General features: G+C 35.4%; 1 long non-coding RNA gene and 1 pseudogene across 1 annotated transcript; one reads left to right on the forward strand and one right to left on the reverse strand.

The window, feature by feature from the left end:
- The first annotated feature begins 19,774 nt into the window (after positions 1–19,774).
- On the forward strand, positions 19,775–20,607 carry LOC132536682 (uncharacterized). Its single transcript, XR_009548167.1, has 3 exons — positions 19,775–19,840; positions 20,075–20,152; positions 20,548–20,607. It is a non-coding gene; the product is annotated as an uncharacterized LOC132536682 (long non-coding RNA).
- Positions 20,608–23,992: 3,385 nt separating this feature from the next.
- Positions 23,993–24,926, reverse strand: LOC132536683 (uncharacterized; annotated as a pseudogene).
- Between the last annotated feature and the right edge of the window lie 1,726 nt (positions 24,927–26,652).

Here is a 26,652-nt window from a genome sequence, read left to right on the forward strand (position 1 = left end):
AGTCTTGTGCTCTACTTCTGAATAATCTTTTGGACTAGTGCTTATCTTTTATACTCTGATTTTTCTAATGGTAATTTATCATTAATTATTTGATCACCATTGCTACTGATTATTTATTGCTTACTTAATCATATTTAACTGATCACTAGACATTTTTTCCTGAAGAAAATATAAACAGCTGAGCCTGAGGTTGGTTAAGTTAGACAGATGGAGGCTAATGGGATCTGTCACTTGAAATTTGACCCTTTGTTTGGAACAAGCTGTGTTTCTGAATGAGAGAAAAAGAAACAAACTGCTTTTTACTGCTATGGAAATTCAGCAGGGTGAAGCCAAGGCAGAGAGTTTTACTAATGCTCACAGCTGCTCTCTCTGAGATGACTGCTCTGAAAAAACTGAAAAGCTGGTAAACCTGTACTGAAGCATCAGAAAATGGGAGAGAGGATCACTTTGAAGATTCCCCCACAAATTCCAGCAGGCCATAGACAAACTCTGAAATAAGGGTTGATGCTCATCTCCAGGAAAAACTAACTTGCTGATCTTTTCTCCTACTTTCCCCATCTTGTTTATCCTTCCTTAATATGCATGCCTTTAGGTCTGATGTTGGCTTGTCCCTGAATTCTTTCTATGACAAAGTCAAGAATTCATACTGGTCACAAGACTAGGATGCGCTCCGTGTTGTGAACTTGTGAACATAGGATGATCGTGTTACAAGCAGCATCAGAATCCTTGTTCGGACATTATTATCCTCGAAAAATGAGGATTCCAGAGCCAAAGGCAGTAGAATAATCTGCTTGAGAGTCCTCAGCTGGGAGAAATGGGATGTGGTCTGAGCACCCTGGATTCACCGTCAGTGCCCAAAAGTGGCGTTCAGGATTCTTAGTGAAAGTTGATTGGACATAAGTGAAAGCAGCGGGATTTTTAAACTTGGGCGGGAGGGCGGGAACAGTCCATGGGATTGTGGAAGTGGAAGCCCGCTACAAACTGGGGTGGCTCCCTCTCAGCGTAAAGGAATTCAAGTGTGAAAGCCCGCCAGAAATCCCTGGTTCCTCTTCTCCTTTCATTACCCATATGCTTATTTTCTTATTTCAGCAGGAAACTTAATCAGTGGTCTGAAGACTGCATTCACCACAATATCTGAGCACCACTTTCCCCACCCAAAGTTTTGTGTAGTATGTAAAAAAAAAGTTTGATGTTGGGGCTGGGAGTTGGTGCACCAGGTTAAGTGCACGTATTACCATGTCCAAGGACCCAGGTTTGAGCCCCCAGTCACCACCTACAAGGGGGATGCTTTATGAGGGGGTGAAGCAGGTCTGTAAGTGTCTCTCTATCTCTCTTTCCTCTCTCAATTTCTCTGTCCTGTCCAATAAAAATGAGGGGGTGGAGGGGAAAATGACAACTGGGAGCGGCCAATTCCTAGTGCTGGCACCAAGCTCCAGAGATAATCCTGGTGGGGAAAACAAAAATCTGGTGTAGTACCTAAGTATGAGGGGAGGTACCCATTGTGTTCTCACTTTGGAGTTCATAAGAGAAAATTGGGGATTTGCCCAAGAGTATGCAGAATTGGGACTAGGTTTTTAAAAGTCCGTGTCTAGAACTTGTGCAACTCTTTAAGAGCAACTCTGATTTTGAGCAAACTGTCCAGCAAGGTTGGAGTTCCTCAGGTGCTTTATGGTGGTGACATAAAACCATGCTATAGTATTTTGGTGTATCTGGATGATTTACTCTTTAGACTACTCTGAAAGGAAAGGGATAGTCTCTCGTGCTTCCATTCTTTGAAAGTGTCACATGCCTGCTTTAGTGTGCTAGTGCTCATGCGTGTGCTAGTGACCACGTGACTCCCAAGCAGCTTGGCGGGGGGCGGGGGCAGCAGGGAGGTAAGGCAACTTTACTACCACTCAGCTAGTGGGGGAGGTGCCCTCCGGAAAACCGGAAGCCAGAAATTTTCGCCTAGTGGAGGGAACCGCAGAACTTTCTCCTGAAAGGAGACCATCATGTATGCCGCTTACAGCTGTTGGTGCACCTGCCTGGTAGTAAGTAAGTAGGACGGCAGCAGAGTGGGAACCAGCTTTTTCCAGTTTGCGGTGGGGTCATAGTCAGGGGTCCAAGAGCAAGCGGGATGTGTTCTGACCTTGGTGTGTATTAAGGCTACCACAGTTATTTCTAACGTTCGCCTGCCATTGCTGTGTACCTACCTGTGGGCCCAGTGCTTCTGGGGCGCCGTTGCTGAGATCCTGAATGTGTCGAGGATTAATAGTGGGAAGTGGGGCAGTGGCATGTACTCTGGCTCAAAGTATGTGGGGGGTGTCCATTCTATTCTCACTTTGGTTCTATATATATATTCCCTCCGGCGTTCTCGCTCCTGGTGGCCTTTTTTTTTTTTTTTTTCATTTTACTGGATAGGACAGAGAGAAATTGAGAGGGGAGGGGAGACAGAGAGAAAGACAGAAACCTGCAGACCTGCTTCATCTCTTGTGAAGCGACCCCCCTGCAGGGGTGGAGCTGGAGGAGCTCTAACCAGTATCCTTATGCTGGTCCTTGCGCTTCACGCTATGTGCGCTTAACCCGTTGGGCCACTGCCCGGCCCTCTCACTTTGAGATTCATAAGAGGAAATTGTAGATTTGCCCAAGAATATGTAGAGTTGGGACAAAACTTGCCTTTCCCCTCCGTCTTCGGGCTTGATCATTAGAGAAAGCGTCATTTAAATCTCAGCTTTCCGTTTTACAGAAGGCATAGGATGTGTCCCTGCATCTCCTGAATCTAGGTAGAAAATGGGGAGCCAAATGCTGGGCATTTTGCAAAGATTTGTGTAACTCTTTACTGTCTATACTGAATGGCCTCAGGGAAACCCAGATTTTCAGGGCTGTCAACCGCCATGTTTAAAGATGGCTCTATAGGGCCATTAGTCCGCCCGCTGCGCCCGCAAGAGCACACTTATTACAGTGCACAAGAACCTGGTTTTAAGTCCGGGATTCCCACCTGCAGCTGGCAAGCTTCACAAGTAGTGAAGCTGTGCTGAAGGCCAGTCTGTCTCTGTCTATAATAATAATAAAAAAATCTTTCTCCTCTTTTCCTCTCAATTTATCGGGTGCTTGTTCATTTGTTTGCCTCCCGGATTATTGCTGGTACTCAGTGCTTGCACTACAAATCCACTGCTCCTGTGGCCATTTTTCTGATTTTTATTTTGTTTTGTTGTTCGATAGGATAGAGAGAAATGGAGAGAGGAGAGGAGACAGAGAAGGGGAGAGAAAGATAGACACCTGCAGACCTGCTTCACCACTTGTGAAGTGTGACACCCCCCCCCCCCCCGCAGGTGGGGAGCCGAGGGCTCAACCCTGGATCCCTGAAGGAGTCATTGAACTTCGTACTATGTGTGCTTAACCCAGTGCGCCACTGCCCCCACCACCACAAATTGCTCTCTTTGTCTCTGTCCAATAAATACCAAATTTAACTTAAAGAGAGACCTTTTTAAAAAATATTTATTCCCTTTTGTTGCCCTTTTTTGTTTTATTGTTGTAGTTATTATTGTTGTTGTTATTGATGTTGTAATTGTTGGATAGGACAGAAAGAAATGGAGAGAGGAGGGGAAGACAAAGGGGGAGAGAAAGACAGGCACCTGCAGACCTGCTTCACCGCCTGTGAAGCAACTCCCCTGCAGGTGGGGAGCCGGGGGCTCGAACCCGGATCCTTGTGCTGGTCCTTATGCGCTTAACCCGCTGCCCTACTGCCCGACTCCCAAGAGAGAACTAAAAGCACACAAAAAGCCTGGGATGGTCTTAAAATAGAAAAAAACTGGGCCAGCAAAATAGTTCATTGGGATGGTGGATCTGCTTTGCTGTCTGCCCTACTCAGGTTCAAAGCTGACCTCCACTGCACTGAAGGAAGCTTCATTGCTGTGGTATCTTTCCTTCTCTCCCTCTGTCTCTTTCTTTCCATCTGAAAAGTCTGGTCCAGAGTAGTGAAGCCCCAGTGATGGAAAAAATATTGAAAAGGGTTCAGGCATTAGGTGTACCTGGTTAAGTGCACACATCACCATATGTAAGGACTGGGTTTGAATCCCACTCCCCATGTGCAGGCAAGAAGTCTCAGCTCCCAGCTCTGTTTGATAACGTTTTTGAGAATCACCACCTGTGTTCACCAGGGATATTGCCCTACAGCTTTTTTCCTTTTTTTTTTGCTGGGGGGGGAGTTCTCTGAATTTTTGATATCAAAATAATGCTGAGTACATAGAAAATGTTTGGTTGCATGCCTTTCATTTCAGTTTTGGATTGTTTTTTAAAAAGTTAATTTTACAGTATTTTAAGAATAACTTGAAAAAGGTAGGTAATAAGTTGTCTTTGAAGGATTGGTTAAATATATTGCTAGGACCATCTGGTTATATCTGAGAGGTGGCACAGTGGATAAGGCATTAGACTCTCAAACATGAGGTCCCAGGTTCAAATTCTGGCATCACTTTTGTCAGAGTGATATTCTGGCTTTCTCTCTCATGAATATTTTTTAATAACATGAAATAGGGCTAGGTAAAAGTGAACACATGTGCAAGGACCCAGGCTCAAGCCTCACCCTCCTCATCTACAAAAGAAAAATTTCATGAGTAGAAGAGCAGTGCTACAGATCTCGATACCTCTCCATCTCTCTCTCTCTCCACCTGCCTCCCTCCCTCCCTCAATCCCTTCCCCCTTTCTCTCCCATCTCTATTACTCTGTTTCTGTCATAGAAAGAGGGGAGAGTGACTACCAGAGTCAGTGGGATCATAAAGCGACATAAAAAACATTGCGATACTTTATTTGAAAATTTTATCCAAGGGTTTTGTTTCTGGGGAGTAATTAAATGATTAATGTCTATTACCCTTGCCTGTAATTGGTCTTTTTATGTTTTCTATTTCCTTCTGATTCAATCTAAGAATTTTTCCATTTTTTCCAGATTCTTCAGTTTAGTGGCATATAGGTGTCCATAGTAATCTCTCATGACTATTTGTATTTGTGTTGTCAGTTGTGAATTTTCCCCTTTTAATTTTTTATATTTATTTATTCATTCCCTTTTTGTTGCCCTTGTTTTTATTGTTGTAGTTATTATTGTTGTTATTGATGTCATTGGTGTTGGATAGGACAGAGAGAAATGGAGAGAGATGGGAAAGACAGAGGGGGAGACACCTGCAGACGTGCTTCACCGCCTGTGAAGAGACTCCCCTGCAGGTGGGGAGCTGGGGCCTTGAACCAGGATCCTTACGCCTGTCCTTGTGCTTTGCACCACGTGCGCTTAACCCACTGTGCTACCGCCTGACTCTTGAATTTTCCCCTTTTATTTATTATCCTATTTATTAGAGTTTTCTTTTTTATGAGTGGATTTGGCTAAAGACTTGCCAATTTTGTTTGCCTTTTTGAATAACAGCTCTTAGTTGCATTGATCTTTTTGTTGTTTTCCTCTGCATTTATTTCTGCTCTAAGTGCTTTTCTCCTAATTTTGGGTTTCCTGTATCCTTTTTTCTAGTTCCTTCAGGTGTAAGGCTCGTTTGCTCATTTGAACTATTTCTTGTTTTCTGATATGCGCTAGTATGTCTATGAATTTCCTTCTTAGGGTTTGATTCATAGATTCTGATAGCTCATGCACTGATTTTTATTAGTCCCAGGAATTTTAGAATTTTCTCTTTGTCTTTCTCTGTTGTTCAGGTCAGCCTCCATATGGTTCATTGTTTTCTAAATTTATTTCTATGGTTGATTGCTAGTTTGATTCCACTATGATCTGACAAGATGCTTAAGATAGGGAGTCAGGTTAAGCACATGTAGCAAAGCTCAAGGACCTCGTAAGGATCCTGGTTTGAGCCCCCGGCTCCCCACCTGCAGGGGAGTCGCCTCACAAACAGTGAAGCAGGCCTGGAAGTATCTTTCTTTCCCCCTCTGTCTTCCCCTCCTCTCTCCATTTCTCTCTGTCCTATCCAACAATGACAACATCAATAACAACAATAATAACTACAACAATGAAAAAGAAAAGAGGGCAACAAAAGGAAAAAATAAATAAATATATTTTTTAAAAGATGCTTAATATAATTTCAATATTCCTAAATTTATTGATGCTAGTTTTGTGACCCAGCATATGATCTATTTTTTGAAAACACTAGAAGAAAATGGAGAAGAATATATATTCAGGTTTTTTGTTTGTTTGTTTGTTTGTTTACTTTTTGGTAAGTGTGTGTAGAATTCTAGAGGTCAGTGCCAGGCGGTGGGCACCCAGTTAAGTGCACATAGTATAAAGCACAAGGACCCAAGCAAGGATTTCTGTTTGAGCTCTCGCTCCCCACCTGCAGGGCGAATGCTTCACAAATAGCAAAGCAGGTCTTCAGATGTTATGAGTGTAACAAAAGATTCATTCAGAAAGCCCACCTTATTAAACACCAGAGAACCCACACAGGTGAGCAACCTTATACTTGTAGTACTTGCATGAGAAACTTCAGCAGGAGGTCAAGCCTTCTTAGGCACCAGAAACTCCATAATAGATTGGAATCATGCCCAGTGCCTCCAGTCTGAACAGAGGTTCCATATGGAGCTTCACCTTAGCTGTAATATAAGATTACAAAATTCAGCTAGTCAATACTACAACGGGAAATTTAGCATAGTTCACAGAAAGGAACTTAAGCATTATTTCAGGGCTTAGCAGCAGACTGCTGTCTAGTACTTTATAAATAAAGCAATAGAAAACTCTGGTGGTGGGAATTTTATGGAATTGTACCCCCCCCTTATCTTACGGTCTTGATCATTATTGAATCATTAAAAATGAATTGATTAAACAATAGAAATGTAGCTGTTCTATGTTGAGACTAACTAGCTACTTCTCTTGGTATCTCTAGCCTCTGTAATCTAAATTCTTCAAATATTATGTGATTAGAAAATGTACCGTGGTTGTGATTGTACTCATTCTTTCCCAGAAGAGATAAATATTGGGGTGTTGGAAAAGTCATGATGCATTCTTCTGTGTTTTTCAATGCAAAAATGTGTCATGACTTTTCTAACAACCCAATAAACTTCATATTTTCTGAAGGACGTCAAGAAAGAATTACTGAGGTAAGACACAGTTTCTATGACTCTTACGTTCCACATAAGCAGCCAGCCCAAGTGCACAGGGAGTTTTACTCTACAAAAAGAAGAGGATTTCTTATTTTTTCTTGGGGAAGTATCTCCCATTCTAGTGGTCTTACGCCTGAGTGACTACTGCTGCAATATTTTCTGTCAAGAAATCCTATGTGGCAAGTGAAGGTTTACATGCCAACTTAGACCCAGGGACCTAGAAAGCACTTAATGTCTCATGATCCTCCCAAGACTGAGGTATATAGAATGAATTTATAAAATAGGCTTTGAATGCTTCATCTAAGGGATTCTTCATAGCAAGTACAGGCCTGTGCTGTGTGGCTTTTCAAAACTTTGTATGTAGATTGGATGTTTTCAAATTGAAGCCAATCTGATTCAGAACCTAAAGAGTGGAGGCCAATTTTATAGCTTCTCAGTCCCAGCCAGGCCTCAAAATTAAGCTCCCTTTTTCTACTCATGGTCCTTTCAGGTGTAGCAATACTTTCAAGTCCTCAGCTCTTAGCTGCAACCCCATAAGGCTAGGAATACCATCTTAGGAATGATCTGTTTTTCTTTTGAAGGGTCCCAAACCCTAGTCTTTCAACATAAACATAAGGATTTTACTCCTGAGCTCTTTTAAGAAAGAACTGCCCTTCCATCAGGACACATCTTATTACTCTCTAAAAGCATTTATTTTTCCCATGTACACAGACTGATCAATGAACTGTCTCCCCTCTGCCTATTCTTAGAACCAAAGGAGAGTGAGACTAGTAGGAAAAACATAGTAAAATCTGGCCATGAGTCTGAAGAGGAAGGCACCCATTCTCTTCCCGCCCCCCCCCCCATTTCTGTGGTATATAGTCCTTTTCTTCAAACTTAGTGGATATCAAGTCATTCAGCCATTCTAAGTTTCAACAGTTCTCAAATGTTTTAAGTTTGACTCCCTACTTTAGCTTCATGGCCCTTCTTCACCTGGTTTCACATGGTAGCTAGACCAAGTATCAACTTACTTTCCCACTACAGTATATGAAGATTTCAGTTGTCCCTGCTGTCATTTAAAATTGCTTGTCTTTGATTTAGTCATTCTTGCAAGTTAGAATTAATACTGTGCTTTTAACCAGCTATTTTCTAAGCACTTTTAATGTGTTTAATGAGTACTTGAATATATTCTTGTGAAGTGCCTTTCAAGTCTTTTTCTGATTCCACTAGGTTGTCTTTCTTATTGTTATGCTTTATTCTGATTTTGAGACATTTGTTGGCTATATGTTTTTAAAATTTGCTTTTTTAAAAATTTTGACTTCGTTATCCCATTGTATATATGTTACATATTGTTCTGTTTTATTATTTCATATAGAAACAGTGAAGAAGAGACACCACAGCACTGCTCCACCATCCCTGGTACTCTCTCTGGTGCCATGGTGCTCCTACATGGTCCTATGACTCAAATCCAGAACTTAACACATGGCAAGATCCATGCCTTAACCGAGTAGCTATCTCCTAGCCCTTCCATGTGTTCTCTATCTCTTCATCCATTGAGTGTTCAGGTGTTTTTCACATCTTTACTATCATAAATAATGCTTCACCAAGTGTGGAAATATCTGTTTGAGATCCTGATTTCAATTATTTTGGATAAATAAACACTCATAGAATAAGTAACTGAATCATATAGTACTTGTAAAAAATTTTTAAAGGGCATCCACAGTGTTTTCCAAACTGACTGTATTATTTTGTACTCCTACCAACAGTGTTCTAGTATTCCAGTTTCCTTCACCTGAATAACCCCCTTTTCTTTAAATAATAGCTGTTCTGACAACTTGTGAGGTAGTATTTCACTATGATTCTAATTTGTATTTGTCTGACTATTGGTGATTTTGAGTAACTTTTCATATAGTTACTATTAGCTATTTGTGTGTATAATTTTTTCCAGAGAAATATGTCCTTAAGCCCTTAGCCTATTTTCTACAAAGTACTGGTGAAATTAAAGTCATAAGTAAATGGAGAGACACTCTGTGTTCACAAAACATAATAGCATTAAAATTACTATATTATCCAAAACATTTTATGAATTCAGTACAACCTCTACTGAAACCTAGTTGACATTTCTTACAGAAATAGACAAAAGCTAATTCTAAAATATTATGTAGCCACAAAAGGCAATGATCTATCAAGTCAAATCTTGAGGCATCACATTTCCTGATTTCAAAACATTTGTTAAGGGGTTGATAATCAGAAAGTTTAAGCAATAGCTACAGTTCAACAACAAGAACAAATGAAAAGCTAGCACAACAAAAATATGCTAAGGTTTGTTTTGTGACTTAAAATGTACTCTATCTCGAGACTACTGTGTATGTGTACACGAGAGTAATATATGCTCTGTTGTTTTCACTTTTAAGTATATATCTGTTAGGTTTGGTTGATTTATAATGTTCATGCCATCCGTATTCTCATTGATCTTCTGTCTGATTGTTCCATGACTTAACAGTGAGATTTTTTTCCCACTATTGTGGTAAAACTATTTCTCCCTTTGATTTAGTTGTTTGCCTCATATTTTGGGACTCTGATAAGACGTGCAGCTTTTTATAATTTTTTATTAATTCTTGATAAATTGCCTCCCTTATTAACATGCAATGCCATTCTTTGACTGTTATAACAAGTGTTTTTATTAAAAACTATTTTGTTTAATATTAGCACAGCCTCCTCATGTCTTTTTGTTATTATTTGCATAGACTAACTTTTTAATTTTATTAGTGATGTACTAATGATCAGCAAGATTGTGGGATAAGAGGAGTAGAATTCTATACAATTCCCACCATTAGCGTTCCATATCCCATCTACTCCACTGAAAGCTTCCTATTCTTTATCCCTCTAGGAGTATGGACCAAAGGTCTTTCTGGGGTGCAGAAGGTGGGAGGTCTGGCTTCTGTAATTTCTTTTTTGTGTGTGTTTTTTTATATTTTTTTCTCTACATTTTATCTCTGGCTTCTTTAATTTCGTCTCCACTGGACATGGGTGTTTACATACATACCCTGCAGCCTTCAGCAACAACTTTAACAATGTTTGCTCACCAGTATTGTCCTGAGTATTAACTACCATTGAGATGTAAAGTGCTTAGAGGTGTGAGTGATGCATAGGTCAGAATGTAAAATTATTAGCCAGCCTATCTGCATTTTGAGAGAGTTTCACACTCGTTATAACTATAGAACTTCATTACTATATGGAACTGTGTAGTGGTGCACCTGGTAGAGTGCACATGATACCATGTGCAGGGACCCTGGTTTGAGCCCCTGGTTCTCCACCTGCAGGGAGGAAGCTTCATGAGCAATGAAACAGTGCTACAGGTCTTTCTCTCTTCCTCTGCCTCCCTCCCTCCTCCTTTCCTCTCCTCTCACCTCCCTTTCTTCCTCTCTGTCACCCTTCTCTATTCATCTCTTTTCTGTATAAAATTAAATGATAAAAATAAAATTAATAAAACTACTTCATCGCTATCACAACAAGAGCAGCAACATCATCTGTCAATTCTGAAACATCTTATCGGACAGAGCATTAAAATGCATAACTCACACAAACCTCAAGTTATCAGGGGAGGTGTTTTTTGTTTTGTTTTGTTTTTCTTCTCACAGGAACAACTGATAAACTGTATAGAGGGTGTGATCCAGGCTGTTTGCCTACAGAATCCTACCCTCAGACCACAAGAGCACAGCAGCCCAGCTACTGAATAGCATGGAATTGAATTCAGATGTATGCTAGCTGCCCTGGAGCACAGAAATCAAACAAGCTTTTGTAGAAAGGAAAGGGCTCTGCATTGTCTTTTGAGCAGAATGAAGGCAGAAGCAATGTTCACAGATATTTTGTCCTACCTTTGTTCCAGGTAATACTTATACAGGTAGAAGGAAGGATTGGAAACCTCTAACTTATCTATTTTTTCTTGTAACATACAGGTTGATTTGGGGGCAAACAGAAGCATACAAGGTGGGGGAGTTCCTGCTTCCTTGTACTTTTTAAAAGAAACAGTTATATTTATGATTCTGTACTTGAAGCAGCTGATGTGTCTCTCAATTCTTCATTACCAGCTAACTCCCCTATCTTCCAAGACTACCCTAGTAAATGTGGCTGGGGCTAGCCCCCAGCACCCTCAGGGAGTATGGACCCACATTGGAGCAGACTTTTAAGGTTAAAATATGAGAAGCTATCGAGTCCTTGGGGTATATATATAGGAGAGAAATTATTGGGTCATATGGAAGGTCCATGTATAGCCTAGTGAGAGTACTCCAGACTGCTTTCCACAGAGATTAGACCAATGTACACTCCCACCAACAGTGCAAAAGGGTTCCTTTGTTCCCACAACATCTCCAGCATTTGTTGCTGCTGTCCTTTTTGATGTATGCCATTTTCACAGGCATGAGGTGGTATCTCAATGTTGGCTTTATTTGAAATTCTCTGACAATCAGTGACTCCAAGGACTCCGTAACAACCAAGCAAAAAATATGTGTACACCTATGTTCATAGCAGCACAATTCGTAATAGCTAAAACCTGGAAGCAACCCAGGTGCCCAACAACAGATTAGTGGCTGAGAAAGCGGTGGTGTATATACACAATGGAATACTATGCAGCTATTAAGAACAATGAACCCAACTTCTCTGACCCATCTTGGATGGAGCTAGAAGGAATTATGTTAAGTGAGCTAAGTCAGAAGGACAAAGACAAGTATGGGATGACCCCACTCATAAACAGAAGTTGAGAAAGAAGAACAGAAAGAGAAACTCAAAGCAGGATTTGACTGAGTTTGGAGTATGGCACCAAAGTAAAAATCTCTGGGTTGAGGGTGAGGGTGGATGTTCAGCTACACTAGGTGGAGGGGGAGGATAGGATGGGACACAGTCTTTTGGTGGTGGGAATGGTGTTTATGTACACTCCTATTAACTTGTAGTCATATAAATCACTATTTAATTAATATGTGAGGGGGAAATTAATTGAATGTCTCAAACTTTTTCATGCACAGAGCATAGGCTGAGTTTTTGAAATTTTAACTCACTTAAAAGCTTAGACCAGGGGAGTTGGGCGTTAGCACAACAGGTTAAGCAGCACATGTGGGGCGAAGCACAAGGACTGGCACAAGGATAGCAGTTCGAGCCCCCCAGCTCCCCACCTGCAGGGGAGTGTTTCACAAGTGATGAAGCAGGTCTGCAGGTGTCTATCTTTCTCTCCCCCTTCTGTCTTCCCCATCTCTCTCCATTTCTCTCTGTCCTATCCAACAATGACGACATCAGTAACAACAACAATAATAACTACAACAATAAAACAACAAGGGCAACAAAAGGGAAAATAAATAAATAAACTTAGACTAGGAAGAACAGAAGCAACCGGTGGCATTAGTCTATAAGACACAGCTGGGAGTCGGGCGGTAGCGTAGCTAGTTAAGCGCAGGTGGAGCAAAGCGTAAGGACCAGAGTAAGGATCCCAGTTCAAGCTCCAGCTCCCCCACCTGCAGGAAAGTTGCTTCACAGGTGGTGAAGCAGGTCTGCAGATGTCTATCTTTCTCTCCTCCTCTCTGTCTTCCCCTCCTCTCTCCATTTCCCGATGTCCTATCCAACAATGACATCAATAACAACAACAATAATAACTACAACAATAAAACAGCAAAAGGGAATAAATAAAATAAATATTTAAAAAGACACAGCTATATACAAATAATGTCAAAGGATATAAATTGTGATGATGTTGTGTATGATAAGCAAATTCTAACAAAGGGATTTTTAAAGTCAATCCAATTGCCAAATAATTTGATTACAGCCTTCTTAAACCCTAAGGCAGCAGGAATCTCCCGCTTCCTTTATAAAGCCTATATTTCCTCAGTCTTGGAAGCTCTAGGGTGCATGCCTCTCTCAATTCATACCAAATTATATTGCATCTGCTGAGCCCAACCTAATCAATGCAACGTGTACCACTTCAGCATGCTTCACTTCAGACTGTGTCCACAGATGTCAGGCATAGAATGTCAACCCTTCAGCCTCATTACTAGGGTGAGACCTTTCATTTCATAGGATTCTCTAATTCCATTCTAGGTGGTTCACTTCCTAACAAAGTCTCAAAACTAGATATAGACCAGGTCCCATGAGATGGAGCATATGTTCACATGTATTCATAAATTAGAGCAAAATTTATACCTAAAAGCAAAAGTGCACAATAGTCTGCAATGAGTTGATATATGTAGCAAGCAAGTAGAAAGACCTAAAAAGGCACCATACAGTTCCTAATGAAATAGTGTCTACTTAGACTTAGATACCCTCCTCACTTACCTCCTATTATACTTCCCCCAGTCACTCCAGAGCTAACGTTATAGTAAGGACTGCAAAATCTGAATAAGGGAAAGACTGGCATACTTTAATGATGACTCTTTAGTCACTATCATGCCACGCCATCAGCTGGGGCCTTAGTCGAGCAGTGCTGAGATTCTCAAACAGATATGATGGGCCTAGATCTCAAACAGATCCCTCTCTCCATTGTTACTGGTCACCTCTATCAGGAACAACACAATAGAACCCTTTGTGGGTCCCCATAGGACCTTGCCCTCAATGTGGATCAACAATGGTAGAGAATGTTCCATCCTCCAAAGGGAGGCTGGACAACATACTCTGTTCCACCTGAGGAAGATGGGTCCTGAAATTGGGGCAGCTTGGAACGTTCCTACTGTTGACCACAGACTGTGAGCTCAGATCTATAGGGTCACATAGGCTCCTAAGTTGAATAGGGGCCCCAGATCAGATCAAATCAATGGGGTTTACAGTCAACAATATTTATACACCTTTCCCATATTTGAAAGCTTCTCTCTTTCCTGATCCAGCTTTATAGTCCTTTTTCCAGCCATGACATCATCTCCCACAGACAATAACTTAGATCCACCTGCATATCAGATGTCAGGCTCAGGAAAAAAAAAACTAGTATACTCATGAGCTCTTTGGAATATAACTAAACTAGGCCTACTATCTACAAAACAAAGACCCCAAATAAAAAAAAAAAACTAGTATAGTCATGAGCTCTTTGGAATATAACTAAACTAGGCCTACTATCTACAAAACAAAAACCCCAAATCTTCAACTGCACTATTCCAGCCTTTAGGTTCATGATTAGTCAACAATTTGTTTGGCTTTATATGTTAACTCTTTTTTCAGCCACCAGGGTCCAGGTGCTAATATGATGCCAACCAGACTTCCCTGAGCAGACGACCCCACCAATACGTCCTGGAGCCCAGCTTCCCCAGAGCCCCGACCCACTAGGGAAAGAGAGATACAGGCTGGGAGTATGGATCAACCTGTCAATGTCCATGTTCAGTGGGGAAGCAATTACAGAAGTGTGACCTTCCACCTTCTGCACCCCATAATGACCCTGGTTCCATACTCCCAGAGGGATAAAGAATGGGAAAGCTATCAGGGGAGGGGATTGGATATGGAGTTCTGGTGGTGATAATGGTGTGGAGTTGTACGTCTCTTATCCTATGGTTTTGTCTATGTTTCCTTTTTATAAATTAAAAATTATATATATATATATATATATATATATATATATATATATATATATATATACAGCCTTTGTTTTGCCCCTGGGTATTGCAGGGGAATGCATGTACCATGGGGGCATTTTTGTCAACACCTGTCACACTAGAGGGACAGTCAGGACTTAGGAAGAGATTAGTACAAATCTCAGGGACTCGGGGACACCCGCCACACACACACACACACAATCTTGATGATGCCATCCTGTGACAGTGACCTGTCCATACTCAATGTCCCCATTTCCATGTCTCTCTGGCCCTTAAGGGATTCAGATGTCCCTGCCTGCCCCACGTCCTCCCCCCCCCCCCCCCCCGCGTTTGTAGACTCTCAGCTCTGTGCTCCTTACATGTGAAACACAAGGCCCCCTCCCGCCACCAACCAGCCAATGTGGGTTCAGTAGGCACAATTCCACAGCCACTAGGAGGCAATGGGCGGGAACATCCTCATTCCTCCAATCACAAGCAAGGATGCAAATAAGGCGGCCATAGTGGAGGGGGCTGCGGCCTGTGGTCCAGCATAGGCCTTAAGGAGGGGAGGTGCTGCTATATGGGGTGTCTGGACTGAAGGGATGCTGTGGGCATGGAAGGGATGGCCCAGCCCTGCCCCAGGATGTACAAGCAATCCCAGCATTCCCCTGCATCATCATGGTGCTTGGCAGGGAATGCAGCAGGTGGTCAGTAGATGTGATTATCATGGTAGGGGTCCTGTGGCTATTTACTATCTTAAGGATGATTAATACCTGACTTTTGTACTCTGACTCCATTTAGAAGTCCTCTGACAATGTTTCATAGAGCTCTTTGGTCATGGTGGTCTACCATATACTCTATCATCCAGTTATGTGTTGTTCACAGTGGCATAACAGAGGTCATATAAGACCTCAAACTACAAGCAGTGGCTGTTTATTTCAAAATGTTTTATTCAAAAACATCCAAAAAGCAATATGGGATGTGCTGTCTCACAGCAAACCAGGGAGGTTCACTGAACAAGAAACATTTTCTTTTAGAAAGTGGAGAGAGTGCTATCAGATGACGGAGTCCATTGGGGAGCTGGGAGTTCTGAGTGTAGCAGATTTTCATTGGATAAGTCATGGTATTTTTCCATCGGCTAGGATGTTGTTGGTCAAAGAGAAGCCTCCTTCTTCCTCCCTGGATAGCAGGATAATTGCACTTCCTATCAGGCATGCAAGATTTAAATTAGTTATATTCTGGTGGGTGGATCTTGATACATAAGAGCCTGATGTAATTTATATTGTGTATATTTAAGATTTTAGGTAGGGTTGAAGGTTTATTAAGGAAGCCATCAAGTATCAAAGAAGTTAGACCTGAAACCACCATATTCTTCATACATGTGAGTCAAATCTCAGTGTACCTTGCCTGATTCTGAAGTGACCACAACCCAAGCCTCTTGATTCTGTGAAAAAGGAGAGGCTCAGGACAGTCATAACCCATCAAGACCATACAAAGGGCAGCTTATCCATGATATTCACCCATAAGTCCTTGAAGTTCAGATGTTAATTGACAGAAAAGACAGTTAACTGAGAAGACATAAAAATAAGATGCCCAGGTGGGGCCGGGGATATAGCATAATGGTTATGTAAACTGACACTCATGCCTAAGGCTCCAGGGCCCCAAGTTCAGTGCCCCACACTACATAAGCCAGAGCTAAACAGTGTTCTGTCAAAATAAGTAAATAAACAAATAAGTAAAACCCTTTTGCTTGGTTGCCTGCAGAGACAGCAGTGAGTCTTAACTGTTACAATGTTGTAGAATTCCTTAGATAATACTTGCCACCTCTGCTCACATATACACAGTGTAATAAAATCTTCATACCAGGACCCAATCTGTGAAATAATTATCTCTGGACAAAGAATTGTTTCAAGGTCCCTCCAAGACTGGAGTCCTTAATTTGATTGTTTAATGACTCACCTAGAAATCTTGATTTACCCTGCTTTGTTTTTCAGTTAACAGACCCACAGAATCCCATTTTGTCAATCTAATTATATATATTACAGCCCAGCCATTATTGCTGGGGCTCAGTGCCTACACTACGAATCCACTGCTCCTGGAGGCCATTTTTTCCCATTTTTGTTGCCCTTGTTGTTGTTGTTATTATTGTTGTTGTTGTTGGATAAGACAGAGAGAAATAGAGAGAGGAGGGGAAGACAGAGTGGGGGAGAGAAAGATAGACACCTGCAGATCTGCTTCACAGCTTGTGAAGCAGCCTCCCTGCAGGTGGGGAGCCAGGGGCTTGAACTGGGATCCTTACGCCAGTCCTTGTGTTTCAGCCATGAGCACTACCTCTAGGCAACCTATGCCAAATATTTTGTATTTATTTGTTGTTCACTTTGTCAGAGCATCCATGCCTGTGAAGCTATTTCTTAGGATAATGGGCATGTGATTCTAGGAAAATTTATGTAAGACAGAACTTCTGATGACTAGGATGATACATATTTATTTGGAGCATTAATATTTACTGACTCTTTGAAGGACATCATAGGTATTCTGTTAAGATTTAGTGGAGCTCCCCAGTTATCTAACTGTTAGTCTTTGTGTTGATGTTGAAAGGCTTGTGTCTTTCAGCCTATTTTGGTTATGAGGATTTGCAAAACACTTCAAAATGCTCAAGTTTATCAGAGGTACAAAAATCCAGTTAAAATATCTTTATATTCTTACTGTGTGAACTCTTTTGGAAATTGTTGAACTTCCAGTCAGGTCAAACTGTAGTCCTGTCGGTCAGTTCTCTCCATACTGAAATCTAATCCTTGTTTGTTTGATGGGTAGTCGGTACCTATGCATGCATACAGGATCCTCTCTGTCTTGTTCAACCAAAATTTGGTTGCAATATCAAAACCTATGTTGCCACACACATAATGGGGCAACATTAAGAGACTGCTTATTTATTAGCTGAATCTTCCTGGGGTGAGCAGGCAGTCTCCCCAAGCTGGTATGGCATAGCTTCAGGACACGGGAAGGAGACTGGCTCTGGATCTTTAACTATGCTTAGGAAATGGATTGAAGGCATTTGCTTTTTGGGTGAAATGGACCTGGTTAAAGTTTCTGGCCTGCCTCTAAAGAGGAAGATACTCAATCTTTCTAATCAGATTACCCACTAGTAGGGTAGAAAGTAGTTGGATTTGAAGTCTGACAGCAAACATTAAATCTGAAGTCAAAGATTTCATGATAGACATTTCCTGTCAAACTCTTGGAAGTAAGAGAAATTATGAACTTCACTTTACATATGAAGTATGGCTTAGGGGCTGGGATATGGCACACCCAATAGAGCTCACACTTTCCCATGTGTGAAGACTGGGTTCAAGCCCTCAGCCACTACATAGGAGCACCTGCATGGGGAAGCTTCACATGTGGTGCAGAAGTGTCTCTCTTTTCTCTGTCTCTCTTGCTCTCCCTCTATATTTCTCACCGTATACCTTTAAAAAAGAAAACGGTGTCCGGGAGTTGGGGGGTAGCACAGCGGGTTAAGCGCAGATGGCAAGAAGTGCAAGGACGGGTGTAAGGATCCCAGTTCGAGCCCCTGGCTCCCTACCTGTAGGAGAGTCGCTTCACAGGCGGTGAAGCAGGTCTGTAGATGTCTATCTTTCTCTCCTCCTCTCTGTCTTCCCCTCCTTTCTTCATTTCTCTCTGTCTTATCCAACAATGACAACATCAATAGCAACAGTAATAAAACAAGGGCAACAAAAAGAAATAAATAAAAATTTAAAAAAAACTGTCCATGGGGAGCAGAGGAATCTTACAGGGACAGACTTGGAGTCTTCTGAGAATGAGAACTGGGATGGAGATCATGCATGGTGACAATGGTAGTGATTTAGCTCTCAGGGAACATGACACATGCTGAGTTATTCCAGCTGATGATCACACACAGATAATGTGAAGCCTTTGATGGGCTCAAATGGAATATCTTTTGACCATCAGCAATAGTGTGAACACAAGCTTGAGATTCAGGACCCCAACTCCTCTGAGGATCATAAGCTTTACCTTAATCCACAATATCTTTGAAAATGAAAAGGAAGGAAACACTGTCACTGGAGAGATGGACTTGAGGAGGACTGACTATGTTTAACAGAACTGGATTAAACAAAGGAGATTGACTGAGGTGATCACAGTAATGAATGTTAAGGTCATGTGATCACTTTTCTGGTTTGTTTTTTTTTACTTTTTTTTACTTCTTTTTAAATTTTCCCTTTTGTTGTCCTTGTTTTTTATTGTTGTTGTTATTATTGTTGTTGTTATTGATGTCATCATTGTTAGGACAGAGAGAAATGGAGAGAGGAGGGGAAGACACAGAGGGGGAGAGAAAGATAAACACCTGCAGACCTGCTTCACCACCTGTGAAGCGACTCCCCTGTAAGTGGGGAGGCTGGGGCTGGAACCGAGATCCTTACTGGTCCTTGCGCTTCGCACCACATGCACTTAACCCATGGCTGTGCTACCACCCTGTGAGCACTTTTCTAAAGAATCTAATCAGTTATGCCTCACGAACTCCTAAAGGTGGATTGTTATTGTTGTCCTTACTATAAAAAGGAGCGACCTGTGGTCAGATAATTTAAGGGATTCCCCCAAGACCACACAGAAATGCCATAGAAAACCAGATCACCTCTTTGAGTCTGTGTCCCTAACCACCTTTATTTATTTAATAAATTATTTTGAATTAAAATATATATATTTCCTCATTATGAGGAAGAGGGAGAGATGGGTGGGGGAGAGTACCAAAACACTACTCAGTTCTGGGAATTGAACCTCTAATCTATGGAGTCTCAGGCATGTAAGTTGGTGAACTAACTCACTGAGCTCTCCCCTTGGCCGTAACCATTTCTGTATGTACTGTATTTTTACTAATTCTGACACATGACAGTCCTATCCCTGCCAATACACAGCATGCTAGGGATTTATCAGTTCAGTTAGTTTGTTAATGGAAGACAAATGTGTCCCACTTTCTTGTGGGATTTTTTTTTTTCATTCCAGACTGACTGAGCAGCCACAGTTCCTATAGAAGGAGCAGCAACTGACCTGGAAGGGAAGAGAAGGGGGGATGGGTGGGGAAACTTCCTTCCCTCCTATAACCATTTCCCAGAAATCAAGAGTCTGATTGGCTAAGAACCAATATGAGTCCTGATGACTCACAATAGCCTTCAGAACCTTGCAGTTGATCCTGGTTACAGAACCAAACACTGGCCACAACCACTTAGGTTACTCCACGGACAGGACTCAATACGGTGAGTGTGGGGTACTGGATGAGAGGATTGATAATAACTTAATTATTAATAATAATTATTGATAATAACTTAATTATTAATAATAATACTACCTGTGGAATTCTTCCCTGAACATTCAGCCATTTTAGCATCAAAATTCTTCCTTAGTTTGAACAAAATCACTCACTATAAATTCTACTGTAGAAGAAGTTTGAGTTTGAAATGGTCTAACAGTAGTATTTTTTTTTTCAACAGGTTCATTGGACAACGGTTACAAATTCTAGCCTTAAAATCTCTTTTTCTAGAGATTATTGCTAGGGAAATCAATCTCAGGTAGGTTTAATTACTTTCTCTGGTTGTCTTTCCACCTTTGATGTGACTCTAAAATTACTTGTAATTCCAATTCACATAAATGAAGTGAGAGTTTGATCACAGTCATTTCTACTGAGTGGGCTTATTATTATCATATCAATTTTCTCAAAAATTTGTATATTCAGCGTAGGCACAGTCACAAACCCCAATAGGATTTTGCCATGAAATTATCTTATTATTCAATGAAAGGCGAAAGAACATATGAGTGAATAACCATGAGAGTGAGCTACTCCTATTCCACAAAACATGATCATGTCTACTTTAGATTTAGTGATGGAAACAGGGATTAGTATAAATCACCAAACATTAGAAAGTTCAAATTTCACTGGATTAACTGGTCTCATCATCTTTTTCAGGTTTCTCTGATTCAGTCTCCTTCTGAAGTTGTGTGTAGTGGTGACTCGTCATGGATAAAGGCGACGCTGAAACCAACCCCACCAATGCTGCTGCAAGTACCAGCACAACCACCACCGAAGATGAGAAGCCCAAGAGCCGACCAACTATTAACAATGTCTTAATTTTTTTAATTGCTAGGCAGATGGGGAGACACAGAGGCGATGTAGATCTGTCTAGGTGGATTTGGATGATGACCTAAACAACTCCAGGTTGTCATGTGCCATGGCCTAAAAAAAAGTTAGTTGACAAACCTGGCCATGCCTTCCCATAATTCTGAAAAAAATGGAAGGAAACAATTCTGAATAACAATTTCATTGTGTCAGCAGTTAAAATAAAAGCTATGCTTCCACTCTTTTCTGTTTGCTGAGTCTTTATGTCCATACAACAGGTTTGTGTTATGTCTGGTAAGGGGTTCTGGTCCTTTCAATATTCTATGCAGGAGAATTCATATATGGGAAGGTGGCGAGATCAGATGTGACACATTGAATTTCTGGTCCTTTCTACTTGGAATTGAAAAACAAGGGAATAGTGGTGGGTATAGTATGGAGCTGTCTTAGAAATGAATAAAATAAATGTACACATACATGAATATGAATATTAATATATAGAAACACATATACATATACATAAGTATAAAAGAATATAAATATGAATATGAATATAAATGAATCTACATACACATGAATATGAATATAAATAAATATAAATATGAATAGACAAATATAAGTAAACATTACATATAAATATGTACATATATGTAAATATATAATATAACAAACTATAAATATAAATATATATACATATGCATTAACACATACATATACATAATATAAATAAATGTAAATGTATATGTAAATAAAATATGAGTATGAATAAATATATACAAATAAATAAATATGAATATGAATATAAATGTAAATGTATAAATATATGAATACAAATATGAATATATACATATACACATACATATACATAACCATAACTATATAACCATAACTATAACTATAAAAGTATATATAAATATAAAAATAAATACATAAACTTAAACAAAAACATATGAATATAAGTATAAATATAATGAATATGAATAAATATAAAAATACATATACATGAATATGAATATTAAATAAACACATGTACATGTATATGAACATGTATAAATATGAATATGAATATAAATGTGAATATGAATATAAATATACTCATACATGAATATGAAAATAATAAATATAAATGTAAACATAAATATGAATATAGTTACATATAATGAATATGAATAAATATACACATACATGAATATAAATATAAACACTATAACTATGAACATAAACTTAACATAAATTTGAATATATAAGTATGAATATGAATGTGAATATAAATAAATATGAATTTGAATATATAGATACACATACATATACATTAATATGAATAAAATAAATGCATAAATATAAATATAAATATGAATGTAAATATAAATATATAAATAAAAGTAAATATAAATAGTATCAGTATAAATACAAATATATAAAAGTAAATATAAATAATATAACTATAAATATAAAAGATAAACAAATATAAATATGAATGTTATATAAATATACACATACATGAATATATTTATGACTATAAATATAAATAAATCTACACATACACAAATATGAATATGTATAAATATGAATATGAATGTAAATATATAAATTAAAGATAAATATGAATATTAATATAAAAATAAAAATTAATATATAATGTAAATATATAAATAAAAGTAATTATAAATAATATAAGTATAACTATAACTAAAACATAACTAAATATAAATAATTATAACTATAACTATAAATATAACTAAAGTATAAATATAAATGTAAACATAAACGTAAATGGAAATATAAACATAAATACATATGAATATAAATATATTTAAATATTTACAGATATGAATATAAATGAATATACGCATACATATACATGAATTTGAATATGAATACATATAAATATGAATATTAATATAAAAGTATATATAAATAATATAAACACACACATTCACAAACATGAATAAATATAAATATAGGTATAAATATACATATAAATATATAAATATAATAGAAACATATATGTGAATATAAATATATTAATATGAATATAAATATGTGAATATGAATATATATTAACAAGAATATAAATACATAAATGAATATTAATGTGAATATAAATAAATATACATACACATACTTACAGTACTATGAATATTAATATATGACTATTAATATATATGAATATAAATAAATATGAATTTGAATATAAATATGTACATACACATACATATATATTAATATGAATATAAATATGTAGATATTTAGATTATATAGAGATAGAGATATAAATTTAATATGAATATAAATATATAAATAAAAGTAAATATAAATACTATAACTATAAACATAAATATGAATATAAATATATTTGAATAAGAATATAACTATATATGAATATAAATATAACTATATATGAACATGAATATGAATGAATCTACACATACATATACATGAATATAAATTATTTAAATACAAATACATATACATGACTTTGAATATGAATACATATAAATATAAATAAATATGAGTATGAATATGAGTATAAATGTATATAGAAATAAATATACACATACATGTATATGAATAAATATAAATGTAAACAAACATGGATATGAATGTGTATATGAATATATATGAATAAGAATATAAATATATAAATATGAATGTGCATATGGTGTGAATGTAAATAAACATACACATACATATACAGGAATATTATTATGAATGACTATGAATATACATAAATATGAATTTGAATATAAATATGCACATACATATACATTAATATGAATATAAATATATAAATGTATATATACAGATATAGATTAGATATAGATATAAATATTAATATGAATGTAAATATAAGTATATTAATAAAAGTAAATATAAATAATATAACTATTATTATAAATATAACTGTAAATATAAATATTAATAGATAAAATTAAGTATAAATATAAAAGGTAAACATAAATATAAATATATTTGAAAATGAATATATGAATAGGAATGTGAATATGAATATAAATATATAAAAGAAAATATAAATAATATAAGTGTAAATATAAAAGATAAACATATATAAATATAATTGAATATGGATATAAATGCGAATGTGAATATAAATAAATAAAATATAAATAAATATAAAATATCAATATTAATATTAATATATGAATAAAAGTAATTATAAAATATAACTATAAATATAAATGTAATAAATAAAAGTAAATATAAATAATATAAACATAAACAAATATATTTTAATATGAATATAACTATATGAATATGAACATGAATATCAATAAATCTACACATACACATGAATATAAATGAACATAAATATGAATACAAATACATATATATGAATTTGAATATGAATATATATGAGTATGAATATGAATATAAATGTATATGTAGATAAATATACACATACACGCATATGAATAAATATAAACATAAATATGAATATAAATAAGCATACACATACATATAAATGAATATGAATGAATATGAATGACTATGAATATAAGTAAATATAAATTTGGATATGAATTTGAATATAAATATATACATATGCATTAATATTAATGCAAATATAAATGTATAAATGTATACATATAAATACATAAATATGAATATGAATATCTAAATAAAATTTAAAATAAAAATAAAAATTTATATTTATATATAAATATAAATAAATATAGACATAGACAAATATGAATATATAGATATAAGCATAGACATGAATATGAATATATTAATATAAATATATAAATTAGTATAAATTTGAATATGAATATAAATATAAATATACACATAGAAATACATAGATTTATATAAATATAAGTTTACTTATATTTATATAAATATTATTTATATTTATATACATTTATATGAATATAAATATAAAAAATAAAATATAAATAATATAAATATTACTATAAACATAAACATATACATATGCAAAATATAAATAATATAATTATAAACTAAATATAAATATAAACATAAATATATATGAATATGACTATATATTAATGAATATGAATAGATATACATATACATGAATATACATATACATGAATATGAATATAAACACAAATATAAGTGTATTCATGTACATATACATGTGTATGTATGTGTATGCTTATACATGTACATGAATATGAATATATAAATAAATAAAAATGAGCATGAATAAATATACACATACATACACACACATGAATATAAATATAAATAAATAGAAATAAATATTAATATTAATATAACTATAAACATAACATAAATCTGAATATGTATATAAGTATATATGAATATGAATGTGAATGTAAATATGAATTTGAATATAAATATACACATACATATACATAAATATGAATATAAATGTGAATATACATATATAAAGTAAATATAAAGAATATAACTATAAATATAACTACAAATATAAATATAAGTATAAATATAAATATATAAAAGTAAATATAAATATTATAACTAGATGTATAAATAATATAACTATAAATAAATATAAATATAAGTATAAATAAAAATATAAATTAAAAATTGTATAAATATGTAAATGTATAGATGTACAGATGTACAAACATAAATATATAAATATGGATATGAATATAAATATATAAATAAAATAAAATATAAATAATATTACTATAACTATAAATATACATATAAATATAAATATATACAAGTAAATGTAAATAATATAACTATAAATATAAAAGATAAAAATATATAAATATATTTGAATATGAATATAAATAAAAGTAAATATAAATAATATAAGTATAAATATAAATATATTTGAATCTGAAAATATGAATATATGAAAGTAAATATAAATTATAAACATAAATATAAATATGTTTTTATATGAATATGAATATATAAATATGAATAAATGAATGTGAATTTCAATGTAAATATAACTATAACTATAAAATAACTATAACTATAAATATATAAACATATAAAAATATAAGTAAAGATAATATATGAATATAAATGTAAATAAATAAATAAAATATAAGTAAAGATTAAATATGAATACAAATATGAATATATAGATAACATAACTATAATTATACCTATAACTATAATTAGAACTAACTGTAAATATAAATAAATGTAAATATGAATGATATAAGTATAAATGTAAATATAAATATATTTGAATATAAATATATATATAAATAAATATACACATGCATGTACATGAATATAAATATAAATAAGTAAAAGTAAAATATATATAAATTTTTAAATATGCAAATATAAATAACTATAACTTTAAACATATATTAATATATTAATACATTAATATATTAAAAATATATTAAATATATAAAATACATATAATATATAAAAGTAAATAATATATAATATATAAATATATAAACACATATATATTATATATAAAAGTAAATATAAATAATATAACTATAAACATACACATATAAATATTATAATATGTATGTAAATGTAAATGAATATGAATAAATATACACATGCATGAATATAAATATAAATATAATTAATATAACTATAACCATAAACTATAAATATAAATATGAACCATAAATATCAATATAATAGATATAGGTTAGATATAAATATAAATATTAGGGGTAACAAGGTAATGGTTATACAAAAATACATTAATATATTAATATAAACATATATAATATGTAAATATATAAGTATTTACATATATTAACATATCTTAATATATTAAGATGTTAAGATATATTAATATAAATAAGATGTAAATAAAAACATAACTGTAAACTAAATATAAATATAAGTAAAGATAAAATATTAATACAAATATGAATAACAATTAAATGTACAAATATAAATATGAATGTAAATATATAAATAATAGTTCGTACAAATACTATAAATATGAGTATAAATATAAATATAAAAATAAGGATAAATATA

The sequence above is a fragment of the Erinaceus europaeus genome, unplaced genomic scaffold (assembly GCF_950295315.1).
Source record: "Erinaceus europaeus unplaced genomic scaffold, mEriEur2.1 scaffold_879, whole genome shotgun sequence".
Taxonomy (NCBI): domain Eukaryota; kingdom Metazoa; phylum Chordata; class Mammalia; order Eulipotyphla; family Erinaceidae; genus Erinaceus; species Erinaceus europaeus.